We start from the raw sequence: 13,054 nt of genomic DNA, 5'->3' as shown, positions 1-13,054 counted from the left end.
CTTCTCTAATGTGTCATGTTGTGTCATACTGCACTCTCCCAAGCATGTAGTACACTGCTCTGTATACAGTAAGTGCTCAATATATCTGACTGACTGACTGACTGACCCGTATCTTTGAGTTTTCTGCTACAAGGACTTAGGCTGTGTTTCCTGAATGTGAGGAAATGTCAGGCAGAAGACCAGGATGAGTTGGAAGAAGAATGAAAATTATACTGAGATAGACAGTGGGCGGGGGGTTAAGAAGCCATATATCCAACAAAGTGGACAGAGGGAGTGAGTGTGTGTGTGTGTGTGTGTGTGTGTGTGTGTGTGTGTGTGAGTAATGCATGTCCACATCTGCACTGTCCCAGATGGCTAGAATAATAATAATAATAATAATGGTATTTGTTAAGCGCTTACTATGTGCAAAGCACTGTTCTAAGCGCAGGGGAGGTTACAAGGTGATTAGGTTGTCCCATTTACAGATGAGGTAACAGCACAGAGAAGTGAAGTGACTTGCCCGAAGTCACACAGCTGACAGTTGGCGAAGCCGGAATTTGAGGCCATGACCTCTGACTCCAAAGCCTGGGATCTTTCCACTGAGCCATGCTGCTTCTCAGCCATGAGCTCCACGGGGTGACGGGGTCCAACCCGATTTGCTTGCATCCAGGCCCACAGACTGCCAGGCCCGGGCTCTTTCCACCAGGCCGCCCGGCTGCCCTGTAAGCCTGGAGATAATAATAATAATAATAATAATAATAATAATAACAATAACAATGATAATAATGTCATTTGTTAAGTGCTATGTGCCAAGCACTGTTCTAAGAGCTGGGGTAATCAGGTTGTCCCACATGGGGCTCACCATCTTCATCCCCATTTTCCAGAAGAGGTCACTGAGGCACGGAGGAGTGAAGCGGCACCCGGCAGACAGGCGGCGGAGCCGGGACGAGAACCCAGGTCCTCGGATTTCCAAGCCCGGGCTCCGCAGCGGGCTCACCAAGGAGAGCATGTGGGCAGATGCGTACGCACCTAGAAGCTGCCCAAGCAGTCTCTCTTGGATACAAGATTGCTTGGCCATCTAGACTCCTGACTCCTCCACAGCCCTTATTCAGAGAAAAAGCATCAGCCTGGACCGTAACTCCCAACTAACTCCTAACTCGGAGAAGTAGCGCGGCTTAGTGGAAAGAGGCCGGACCTAGGAGTCAGAGGACTTGGGTTCTAATCCCAGCTCTGCCACATGTCTGCTGTGGGACCTGACGTTCTCCCGTTCTCCCTCCTACTTAGACTGTGAGCCTTATGTGGGACAGAGACCGTGTTCAACCAGATTCACTCGCATCTACCCCAACGCTTAGAACCGTGTTTGACACAGAGTAGGTGCTTAACAAATACCATTAAAAAAAAACCACCTCTGGCATTTCTGGACTGCCAGCTGCTGCCATCTCCAAAGCTCCCCGATGTTGGTATGTACTGAGCTCCCACGGGGTGCAGAGTGCAGGACTGAATATGTTCTGGGGAGGGCGCGCCACTGAAGCCAAGTCCACGTCTCCCTCAGATGCCCAGCGTGGCCACCCAACGCCTGCCCTCCTCTTCCCCATCTCCACCTCTCCCCTGCAAGTGGGCCACAGAATGACTGGCAGGGACTAAGCCCTCATTTCCTCTTCTCCTCTCCTTATTGACTTTAAAGCCCTCAATCAACTCAGCCCCTCCTACCTCACCTCGCTACTCTCCCACTCCAACCTGGCTCGCACACTTCGCTCCTCTAATGCCAACCTTTTCACTGGGCCTCCATCTCCTCTATCTCACTGCCACCGTCTCGCCCACATCCTGCCTCAGGCCTGGAACACCTTCCCTCTTCATACCCAGCAGTTACTCTCGCCACCTTCCAAGGCTTACTGGAGGGGTAGGACGGCCGGGCCGAAGCGGGCCAATGGCCAGTCGGTGGGGGAGAGAACACCGAGGCCAACCGGAGTCCAGCAACCCAATCAGGGGGAGCTGAAATCACCGCCCCACAATGGCCAGCCACCGTGGCCCCTTAAAAATACCCCCTGGTAGCCCAGCCTGGTCAACCTTCCTCCCAGGGCACAGGTGCCCAACCGCAGGGGCCACGTACCTTCTCCAACAACGGCAGCGCACCAGGGCCTTGCCTGGCCGGGAGGCCTCCTCGCAGTTAGCCCCACTCGGGGTCCTACCAAAACTGGAAAGGCGAGAGCAAAGGAGAAGGGTCAGAGGCTGCCCCGCCTGGACTGGATGGCCCCTCCTCTTCCCTCCCCTCCTCCTGCCCAGCAGTCCCCCAGTGTGACGGCGGCAGCTGAGGGGACTGGGTCAGTTCTAAAAATACCAGTGGCCCAGGCCTGGCTGTGGGGGTTGGGGGTGGCCGAGCGAGAGGGTGGGAGACAGCTGAAGAGCATGGACTTATTTGGTGGCAAGAGTCGGGGAGGGGACGAACCCCGAGACGCACGCACATTCTCCCCAGGCAATCTGTCACAGGGACACCATTTGAACCTTCGCTGTCACCTCCTCCTCCTCCCCTGATCTCTCTGACCCTCCTTTCCCTAGTCCTCCCTTTCCTACTCTTTACTCTTCCTTCCTCCTCCCTTTCTCCTTCCCTCTTCTTCACCCTCCCTCCTTTATTATTTACCCTCCTTTCCTCCTCTCTTCCTTACTCTTTACCATCCCTTCCTTCCTCTTCCCTTTCCTATTCTTTACCCTCCCTTCCTCCTTCCTTTTCTGCCCTTCACCCTCCCTCTCCTCCTTTATCTTCCTTTCTCTCCTCTTTCTCACCTTCCCTCCATTTTCCTCATGGCTGTCCTTCCTCCCTCTGCCTCACCTCCTCCCCCTCCCCACCTCCCATTCCCCATTTCCCTCGCCACCTCATGGCTCTCCCTCCCCCTCATGACCTCAGTGCTCTCCCTCCACCTCCCCACCTCCCCACTCTCTCTCCACCTCATCGCTCTCCCTCCCCACCTCACAGCTCTCGCTTGCCCTTATGATCTCAGGGCTCCCTCCCCGCCTCACCACCTCACCACTCTCCCTCCACCTCACTACCTCACCGATCTCCCTCATGACCTCACTGCTTTCCCTGCCCACCTCTCTGCTCTCCCTCCCCAATCCACTGCTCTCCTGCTCCACCTCACTGCTCTCCCACCCAACCTCACCGCTCTCCCTCCCCTTCCCCACCTTACCACCCTCTGTCTCCCTGGCACGGAAATCAGCCTAAGAAAGAAAACCTCACCAGTGTTTAGGGCAAACCTGCTCCCCACCCCTCAACTCCTAGGCCCCTGGTACAAAGCTGACTCCTCCTATCTTAGGGTGGAATCAGTTGTGCTGATGGCCCCCTGCAAGAGGGTGTTTGTTAATCTCCTCCTCAGGCTTGTGAATAACCAGGAGCCTTTCCCCAATCTCATTTCCAGTCCTGCCCCAGCCAGGCAAGATGATCCACTGACAAATTTCCAAAGCCCGGGTAGGAGGGAGAGCAGAGAGATAAAATAGGGTTTGGCCACCTGGTCCCCCACACCACCTCCGATACGGGACTGAGCTTCAGCCAGGCCCAGGCTGGCCAGGCGCCATGAACAATCGTTTCTTGCTTTCTACTGTCAGGTCAAAGCCCTGAGAAACACCAGAAAGAGGCCTGGCCTGGAGATAAGATAGCACTTCATTGCCTGGCCAACACAGATAACACATCCCCTAGATCAGAAACAGGGCCATGAAATAGGGCGGGAGACAAGGAAGGTCAAAAATCCCAAAGGTTATGGGCATCGTTTGGTATGGAGAAGCAGTGGAGTTCAGTGGAGAGTGCACAGACCTTGCAGTCAGAGGACATGGGTTTTTGTCACAGCTCTAGTAATAATAATTGTCATTTTAATTAAGGACTTACTATGTGCCAAGCGCTGTACTAAGCACTGGGGTAGAACATCAGGTCCCACATGGGGCTCACAGTTTAAGGAGGAGGGAGAACAGGTATTGAATCCCCATTTTGCAGGTGAGGGAACTGAGGCACAGAGAAGTGAAATGCCCTGCCCAAGGTTACACAACAGACTAGAGGCAGAGCGGGAGTAGAACCCAGGTCCTCTGATTCCCAGGTTCTTCCACTCGGTGGCTGTGGGGCCTTGAGCAAGTCACTTCATTTCTCTTGGGCTTCAGGCTCCTCATCTTTAAAATAAGGATGGAATACCTGTCCCTCTTGCCTTTTAGATTGTGAGCCCTGTTTGGGACATGCACCGTGTCTGATCTGATTGTATTGTGTCCACCTCAGTGCAGTGCTCAGCCAAAAGTAAGTGCTTCACAAATACCACAATTATACGATTATCACAGATGGGAGTGGGCAATAGATATTTTCAACAAATCAGTGGCATTCATTGATGGTCTACTGAATTCAGAGCACTTTACTATGTGCTTGAGAGATACAAGAGAGTGATTTTTTTAGTGGTATTTGTTAAGCGCTTACTATGTGCTAAGCACCATCTGAGCACTGGGGCAGATACCAGTTAATCGGGATGAACCCGGTCCCTGTCTCAAATGGGGCTCACAATCTAAGTAGGAGGGAGAACAGGTATTAAATCCCCATTTTGCCATTGAAGAAATGGAGGCACAGAGAAGTTAAGTGGGATACACTGGAGAAATTGTGTGTCCTCATGGTGAGAGCACAAGCCTGTGAGACAGAACACCTGTGTTCTAGTTGGGGCTCCACCACGTGTCTGCTGTGTGACCTTGGGCAAGTCACTTCCCTTCTCTGTGCCTGTTACCTCATCTGTTAAATGGGGATTAAGACTGCAAGCTCTATGTAGGAGAGGGGCTGGGTCCAATCTGATTATGTATATATATATATATGTATATTTTAATGGTATATGTATATATATATATATATATATATATATATATATATATATATATATATATATATATATATATATATATTTATTTTTTTAATGGTATTTTTTAAGCCCTTACTTTGTGCCAGGCACTGTTCTAAGCACATGAGTAGATACAAGTTAATCAGGTTGGACACAGTCCCTGTCCCACATGGGGCTCACAGTCTTAATCCCCATTTTCCAGATGTGGTAACTGAGATGCAGAGCAGTGAAGCAACTTGCCCAAGGTCACACAGCAGACAAGTGGTGGAGGCAGGATTAGAACTTAGGTTCTTCTGACTCTGGACCGGGCTGTAGCTACTAATTATGAAGTCTCCTGACTAGTGATGAGCTATCTTGCGTACCCTGCTGAGTGCTCAGCCTGAAGCAGTCTTAAATGGCTGCCGTAAATAGCCACCTTAAATGGTCTAGCCACCTTAAATGGTCTCAGGAAGACTATGCCCAGATGCTGCTGGTGCACTCAAGGCTGAAACTTGAGCCACAGCGCCCTACTGATCTTTGCTTCTGTCTCCCTCCTCTTAAGAGTTTTATTTTATCTGTCCTTATGTATCTGTCGCCAGCCCACCCGCCCCCCTCGTTATGGAACTTGCTATGCACTTACTCTGTGCCAGACACTGTCCTAAGTGTGGAGGTAGATACAAGGTAATCAGGTTGGACATGGGCTCACAGTCTTAATCCCCATTTTCCAGATGAGGTCACTGAGGCCCAGAGAAGTGAAGTGACTTGCTCGAGGTCACACAGCAGACAGGTGGCGGAGCCGGAATTAGAACCCAGGTCCTCTGACTCCCAAGCCCAGGCTCTTTCCACTAGGCCGTGCTGCATCCCCTTTTTATTTTTAGACGGTGAGCCTCCTGAGGGGCCGGAACCATATCAAATTCCCATCGGGGTATTCTTTCCCAGTGCTTAGTACAGTACTCTGAACAAAGTAAGCCCTTCAATAATAATAATAATAATGATAATAATAGCATTTATTAAGTGCTTACTATGTGCAAAGCACTGTTCTAAATAACATTACTACTCCAACTGCTACTCCGTGTTGGATTTCCTCTGTGGAAGTTTCTATTAAGAGGAGGTAAGGAGTCACCAACGTCCTCCACAAAACTACTTCCTCCCTGTGGGGTCCACATATCAAATTCTATGTGCCGCTCTGCTCCACACGTCCAACTTCTTTCGCCCTTCTTACTTAACAAGAGTCCTCTCAGTCTGGCTTAGATTTATCACCTATTCTATGACGCCAACGGACTCTCAAGAACGGTGAATTTAAAGATTCCACTGTTCCTGCTTCCTCCCATCCTGCAGCTATCAAGGTTACGAGGGGCTTCCAGAAGGCTGGCAGAGTAATAGGACATTACCTTACACCTCAGAAAGTCACATACAGCTCACTCCTGATCGCTTTTCCCTGTAAAAAAAAATGAATAAAATAAAACATACAAAAGAATTTCATTCAGTACTGTACTAAGGCATTTGAGACTGTTAATTGCAGGTGTCGGGGGGTCTCGGAGTTGTGTTCACGACACGGCCGGTAGGACTACCGAATGGATGTTCAAGACAAGAATCCTAAAACCGTCGGACACAGCTGTCCTCCTCAACCCTGGATATCGCCTCGGCAGGCTGGACCGATCAAAATTGGGTTGACGTCTAGCGATTCCAGGAAGCCGACAAGATCTGTCTTTTTCCCTGGCGACCGCTTTCTCTCTCCTAAGGTGTCCTTTTATTCATCTCCATCTTTTTCACGAGTCAATAAGCCTTAAGATCTCCGTGTAATTTTTTTTTATAAAAAATGGAAAAACTGGACACCACAGGCAGATACACACTCACATGTCCTTTTATTGGGATTTCTTTTATGAGCAGTTGACCGACACAGAGAAGTAGCTTAGCTGTTCCAAAATAATTTTCTAGGGTGGGAGTGTTAAGTGGGGCACATCACAATCACTGCCGGCGACTGAAAGCTCTGAACACAGTCTCTGTGGAAAATACTACTTCCAACGTGCATTAGTAAGTAGTACACTGAGGAGATAGAAAACTTCCATTGGCACAATAAATATGTGAAGAGCAAAATACTGGATCAAACATATGAGGCTTTTCATAAATAGCGAAGGTTATTTACAGGTTTGCTAGCTTTTTGTAAATTTCAACATCAACTCACGTGTTGGAAACTGGTTCTTTCAGAAGTAGGAACTCACTACTTCTGCTACTAGTGCGGACAGGCCATTCTACTGTTAATTTGGAACGATGAAAATAGGCATCAAAAAAGACGTCAGAATGCGAGAAGGAAACTCCTCTTGATGACAGAACTTCGTTCTGTTTTTCGCTCTGGTTTTATCGGATAAAATGCCTGACATTTCCTTAAACTAGCGGATTAATAATAATAATAATGATGGTGTTTGTTAAGTACTTACTATGTGCGAAGCACTATTCTAAGCGCTGGGGGGGTATACAAGGTAATCAAGTTGTCCCACGTGGGGCTCACAATCTTAATCCCCATTTTGCAGATGAGGTAACTAAGGCCCAGAGAAGTGACTTTCCCAAAGTCACACAGCAGACAAGTGGCACAGCTGGGATTAGAACCCATGACCTCTGACTCCCAAGCCCGCACTCTTTCCACTGAGCCACGCTGCTTCTCTTATGCTTACTCCCCTGCATAAAGAAATCGCTATGAAAACTGCCTCCTTCAGCTAGGCTTAGCTCTTGGCTCCACCTGTGGGGCGAATCTCTAGAACTCAGCTCCTAAAACTACTATCCCCTGGCAAGAGAAACCACAACAGTCAGATTGCACTTACGCCGCATCCCCCGAAAGCGGAGCGTGAGTTTGTTGTGGGCAGGGAAAGTGCCTACCGATTCTGTTGTATCGACCTTTCCCAGGCGCTTGGTACAATGCTCTGCACACAGTAAGCGCTTGATAAATACGATCGATTGACAAGAAAGCCCAGAGCCTTGAACTGTAGACACCTCCCCTACAGAGTGGTTTGGGGGCACCAAGAGTGAGCTCCTAGTTGAGCTAGTGGACCTATTCTGGCCAAATCTTTAAGGCGAATCAGTGCTAAGAGTTGGGGGATGGGGAGAGCTAGTTCAAGAAATAATACAGATGGTGTTATCCTCTTTGTATCTGAAGGAGAACGCTACTCTGATGGTATTTGAGGGGGATTTTTTTATGGCACTTAAGCACTTACTATGCACTGGGGTAGGTACAAGTTTTAAGTCAAACACAGTCCCTGTCCCTCAAGGGGCTCACAGTCTAAGTAGGAGGGAGAGCAGGGGTTTAATCTCCATTTTACAGTTGAGGAAACTGAGGTCCAGAGAAGTTGAGTGACTTGCCCAAGATCTCGTGGCAAGCAACTGGCAGAGCCACAATTAGAACCCAGGTCACCTGACTCCCAGGTCACACTGACTTCTCATGGGGGCCTCTAACCAGGACTTGGCACAAATGTCCTTATCTTGAGAAATCAATCCCGGTAAGAGGACGCTGTGGACAAGCTGAAACGGGGACATGGAACATGGACTGCATCCAACCTGATTAGCTTGTATCTATCCCAGTGCTTAGTACAGTGTCTGGAACATAGTCAGTACTTAATAAATACCACACACAGAAAAATCTAAACAGCAGATTGGTGGTAGGCTGTGATTCACCCCAGGACTTTGAGACTCTTGTCAATGAGCGGGATGTTTCCTGAAGCGGTAGATAAAAGCCCCATCACTGCAAATTCTCTGGAAATCAGCTGCCATCTGACCAGAAGCCCTGCAGATACACCGTAGAGCAGATCTGTTGAGACTGCCACGGGTTCCTGCTGTATAAACACTTCTCAGCGCCCGTCTAGAATTTCAAAACTCTTCCAAATTTTTGACAAAAGGGTAAACCGGACAGACGTTTACAGAAACGGATGAGACTTTATTCAATGAAAAACAGAATAAAGTTGCTTATCCTACTTGAAAGCAATTGCCATCTCTTTAAATAACAAACTATACAGACAAAAAGGAGCAGGAATCATATGGAATGTCAAAGAAGTTGAAGGAACGCATGGATTTAATAAATAATATAAAAGGCCTTTTGTTAAAATAGAACTCTTGTTTTCTACCTACATAGCTTAGCAGTCCTTACGTTACCAAAATAAAGCAGAGCCTGACGTGATTAGTTTCAAACATAGTAGAAATACAATTTAACAATATTATTAAAATCGCCTGTGACCATCATATACTCTGTACATCAAGGAATAACAGAGAGGACACTAAGTGACCAAATGACCAATGGCATTTATTGAGCACTTACTGTGTGCGGAGCACTGTGCTGAGTGCTTGGGAAAGAACAATAGAGGGGGTGGGCCCAATCCCTGCCGTCGAGGAGCTTAAAATCAAAATCTTAAGCCATTCTCAATTCACACACGCAGTTGAAAATAAAATTTTCTGTTTGGAGCACCGTGACAGTTTACGTCTTTGAGACTCACGCCTAAGAGGTTATTTTAGAACCATGGAACTTTTACATTTCAAGATCAATAGCATCCACAGTCATAGCCCAACCAGGATTCTTCACTTACTCCTATACATTTTCTCCTCAAGGAATTTTCATGGTGCTACACTACACTAAGAGTTATTGGAAAGGAGACATGTCTCTGAGAACCACGCTAACATCTACGGTGCAAGAGAGAACAAAAGTCCTATAGCTGAGGTGTCCCATATAGCGATCAATAATATTATGAAGAAAAGTGGAGCACTCAGTAATTCACAACTGAGTTGGAGAAAATATCACACTGCCAAGTTCCTTACCAAAATCTTTCTTTTATGTAACTGTGAACACCCAGCGTAGTGGGAAACCTGTCATTCATTCAACTTTCATTAAAGCCACCAAGTCTTTCCTCAGTTCTTCGAGGCTATGCCGTAGCAGAGAAGGAGGTATGTAACTTTTTACAAAAGTCAAGGGGCTTCGTTTCACCACCATTTTTCAGTATTTCTCAGCAAAATCCAGGAAAAACCTGATCCTGGTATATTTAATCCAATAAACAATAATTGGGAATTTTCGAGAAGCAAGACAAGCTCTCTCCCCTTCACCCGTAACACCGAATTTGCTTTTTCAGTCACTGCTCAGTGCCTATATCTCTATTTATGATTGTGGTATTTGAACACAACCCAGCGACGCTCACGACATGGCAAGCGTACTTCGAGAAGCCTCTTCAATGACTGGAAGTGCTATATGAACTACAGGACAATGATTTTTAAAGTTCAAACAATAATTTAAATAATTTTGAATAAAATTGGAGAAATAAGCTCCAGGTAATGAACCAAAGTGATATTCCTCTTAAGGTGGTCTAAAATTCCATCTGGGTATCCCGCTAATAGATCTAAACATGTGAATCTGACAGTAACGGTGGTATTGGTTAGGCACTTACTATATGTGCCAAATACTGAACTAAACAATGGGGGTCAACATAAGGCGGTCAGTCCCTGCCCCACATCCTTTAAATGGCCCATCCACCTAGCCTGACATTATTTCTCCCTCTAGCTTATGAGGGATTTTTATGAAAATACTGCACTTTATTTGGGAAAAAACGCAGATTTCAAAGGATTTCCTCAGTTCTCTTTCCTTTTAAAGTTCTGATCCCTTCTTCAAACCAAATCAGTTCTGAGGCCTTCAGCAGCCATATTGTTTCCCAAAGAGGTCTCGAGGGAAAATACACAGCCTCTCCACATGCTTCCCAGCTCCCAGTTCAAATGGAAACCACCGGAGCCATTACTAAATTATTCTTATCCGATTGTAAAACCGAGAAAGCTGGAGGGAGGAAATCGCGACTCCTTTGATCAGAGATTTAGTCCTGTGCTTTTAATACGTCAAGGGAGTGAATTAAAACCTCTTCTCATGTCACTCCTTCCAAAAACACGAAAAGGAGCTTTACTTGAATCAAGTTCCGATTCCTTGCTGGAAATGACCAGTTCAGCTCCTTATTCAAGGTGGAGGAGGGCAAGGAAGAGAGTTCATTTGGCTTCGTTAACGCAAGCAGCTTATAACACACACACACACACACACTTCCCTGAAGAAAATTAAAAACAGACGTACATAAAAAAATACGCAGATAAAATGATATGTCTAACACCTTACATGAATCGTAAATTCCTAAGCAGATTTAGCCACAGTCTATGTGAAAAAAGTTGAACACTGAAATGTTTATTTCCTCCTCAAACGTTCTGTTCCTGCCCAATGCCAGGGCAACAGCAAGTGTGAGCCTCCCTTGCTAAATTAAGGTCGTCCCTTCCTGTTGTAGGGGGTCAAGTGGGTCAAAGGCACAATACGTGTGAAGCTCGTGGCGAGCGCAATATCCTCCTGAGGCCTCTGTGCCACAAAATCCCACTAGGGCTGAACCAAAACCCTTTCCAAATCGGGGAGAATCACCTGGTTCTGAAAAGATGCCACTGCCATTTTGGGTGGGAGATGGGGGGAGGAGGGAGGAAAACCAAGGGGGGGTGTTCATTCTTTGAAACTGGTCACTGCTCATTAGCAATTTGCCAGTGGGCGTTCAGGGAGGTCTAACTTCGAAGCCCGTGTGCCAGATCTGCGTGGAGCATCGTTTAAACCCGTAGTGGGCGATCGATTACACCTACCTACATCAGAACCTACTGTCTTCCGACTGTAATTTCTGTCACCTTCAATTTGATCGAGAAAACTGTATCTCCCCAGGCATTTTTGTGGCAATGGAGGATACATATATTCCACAGGCTACTTGGGATCAAAATAAGGTTGTGTCCAATTCCTAGGGAGTCTCCTGAAAAATCAGACCTTTACGTAGTAAGGGAAGGGGGCAAAAATTGGAACCGAATTTGCATCGGGTGAGGTTATTTAAAGAGTATTTAGAATCTGTACAATTCCCTTTTAGAAGAGACTCCATATAGGTTGTTGTATATTACATAACAGCAAAAAGAATCCCTTTTCTTTACACCACTTTACACGCTCCTTTGAATTATGACAGAAACGGTCCCAGGTGACTATTCCAATGTGCCTCAGACCAAACTATTCTTACGCGTTCTCCAAGGGAACAACCAAAATACTGCAACCATTTCAACCTGTTGAGGTAAAACGCTCAAATGGCACTTAGAAGAGTGGCATTTGGACAGAATGCATGACTGAGTGAATTTTTTTTTCCAAATGTGAAATTTGGGATATTAACAACACTGGACTATCTCGAAAGGCCTGACAATGCAGCACTCAAGAGAACTCTCATTTCAATTCCATTTGATTCTACTGACCTCTTTCAAGCGCTCAGTTCAGTGCTCGGCACATCAAAGGGGTGTCTGTACAGTGCTCCTCAAAAAATACCGTTGATTGATTGACGGATCCTTGCCACGGGCATCAAAGGGGTTGGCTGTACGTGAAGACAGACTAGATGGTCAGGCCCGCATTCTTTTCCTCACCCGTAGAATACTGACACGTGGTTCCCAATTTCTTCCCGTGAAATCATTTAGTTACTTCAACTTGGATGCTAACCTGAGAAGTTTATAACGGAAAACCCTCCTCCTCGGAAGGAGCGGGCCAAAAGCCAAAGATTTCATTGGATTATTTTGGCTCACAATACAAAACACCCCTTTTATAAAACACCTTTCAAGAGACTCCTAGAGCATTTTGGCTTTTCTGTTTGGGGACTAATTAACCGCCAGTTTCACCATTTGCCCTCCTTGTCTGCGTTATCTGTCCTGTTGGATTCCCTCCCTCCTGCTAGCACTAAATAGCAACTGCCAAGTCCTTGAGTATCTCCACAGCCGTCTAAACTGGTGCCCAAGTCATCTCCGACAGGCCCGGTGAGTTTCCAGTCAGACCTGCAAAGGCCCAAAATGGAGGCTTTCTGGTCTACTGCAGCCTGTCCCCCTCTGCCAACCCTAATGCCCACCCCCTCCCCTTTTGCTAAAATCTTCACCTCCTTTTCAGCTCTCCTCTCCCAAACCCACATGCCAATTTGGCACCTCTGGCTTGAGGCTCCTCCCTCGTACAGATCAGGGCATTCTGGATCTTGGGTTTTTCCGACTCACTAGCTTTTCCTGGTTTCTACACTGTGAGTTCCTTGTGGGCAGGGACTGTGGCTACCGATGCTATTGCACTGCACTTCTCTCCAACGCTTACTACAGAGCACCGCACAGAGTAAGCGCTCAAGAAATATCAGTGACTAACTGACACTTTAAGAGACGCTGCAGAATCTTCAGGTGAGGAGGATGGTGTCATTTTGTTCCAGAGG

The 13,054-nt window shown here is 47.2% G+C and overlaps 1 protein-coding gene across 1 annotated transcript in view; it reads right to left on the bottom strand.

Annotated features, from left to right (window-relative positions):
- MYO18B (myosin XVIIIB) overlaps nucleotides 1-2,165 on the bottom strand; it is a 149,371-nt gene extending 147,206 nt beyond the window's left edge. The window contains exon 1 of the mRNA XM_038763467.1: nucleotides 2,090-2,165. The gene's annotated coding sequence lies outside the window, so the exon portion shown is untranslated. The remainder of the gene's footprint in view (nucleotides 1-2,089) is intronic.
- Between the last annotated feature and the right edge of the window lie 10,889 nt (nucleotides 2,166-13,054).

The sequence above is a fragment of the Tachyglossus aculeatus genome, chromosome 21, assembly GCF_015852505.1.
Source record: "Tachyglossus aculeatus isolate mTacAcu1 chromosome 21, mTacAcu1.pri, whole genome shotgun sequence".
Lineage (NCBI taxonomy): Eukaryota > Metazoa > Chordata > Mammalia > Monotremata > Tachyglossidae > Tachyglossus > Tachyglossus aculeatus.
Note: the sequence above shows the minus strand (reverse complement) of the source record. Positions and strands in the feature narration are given on the sequence as shown.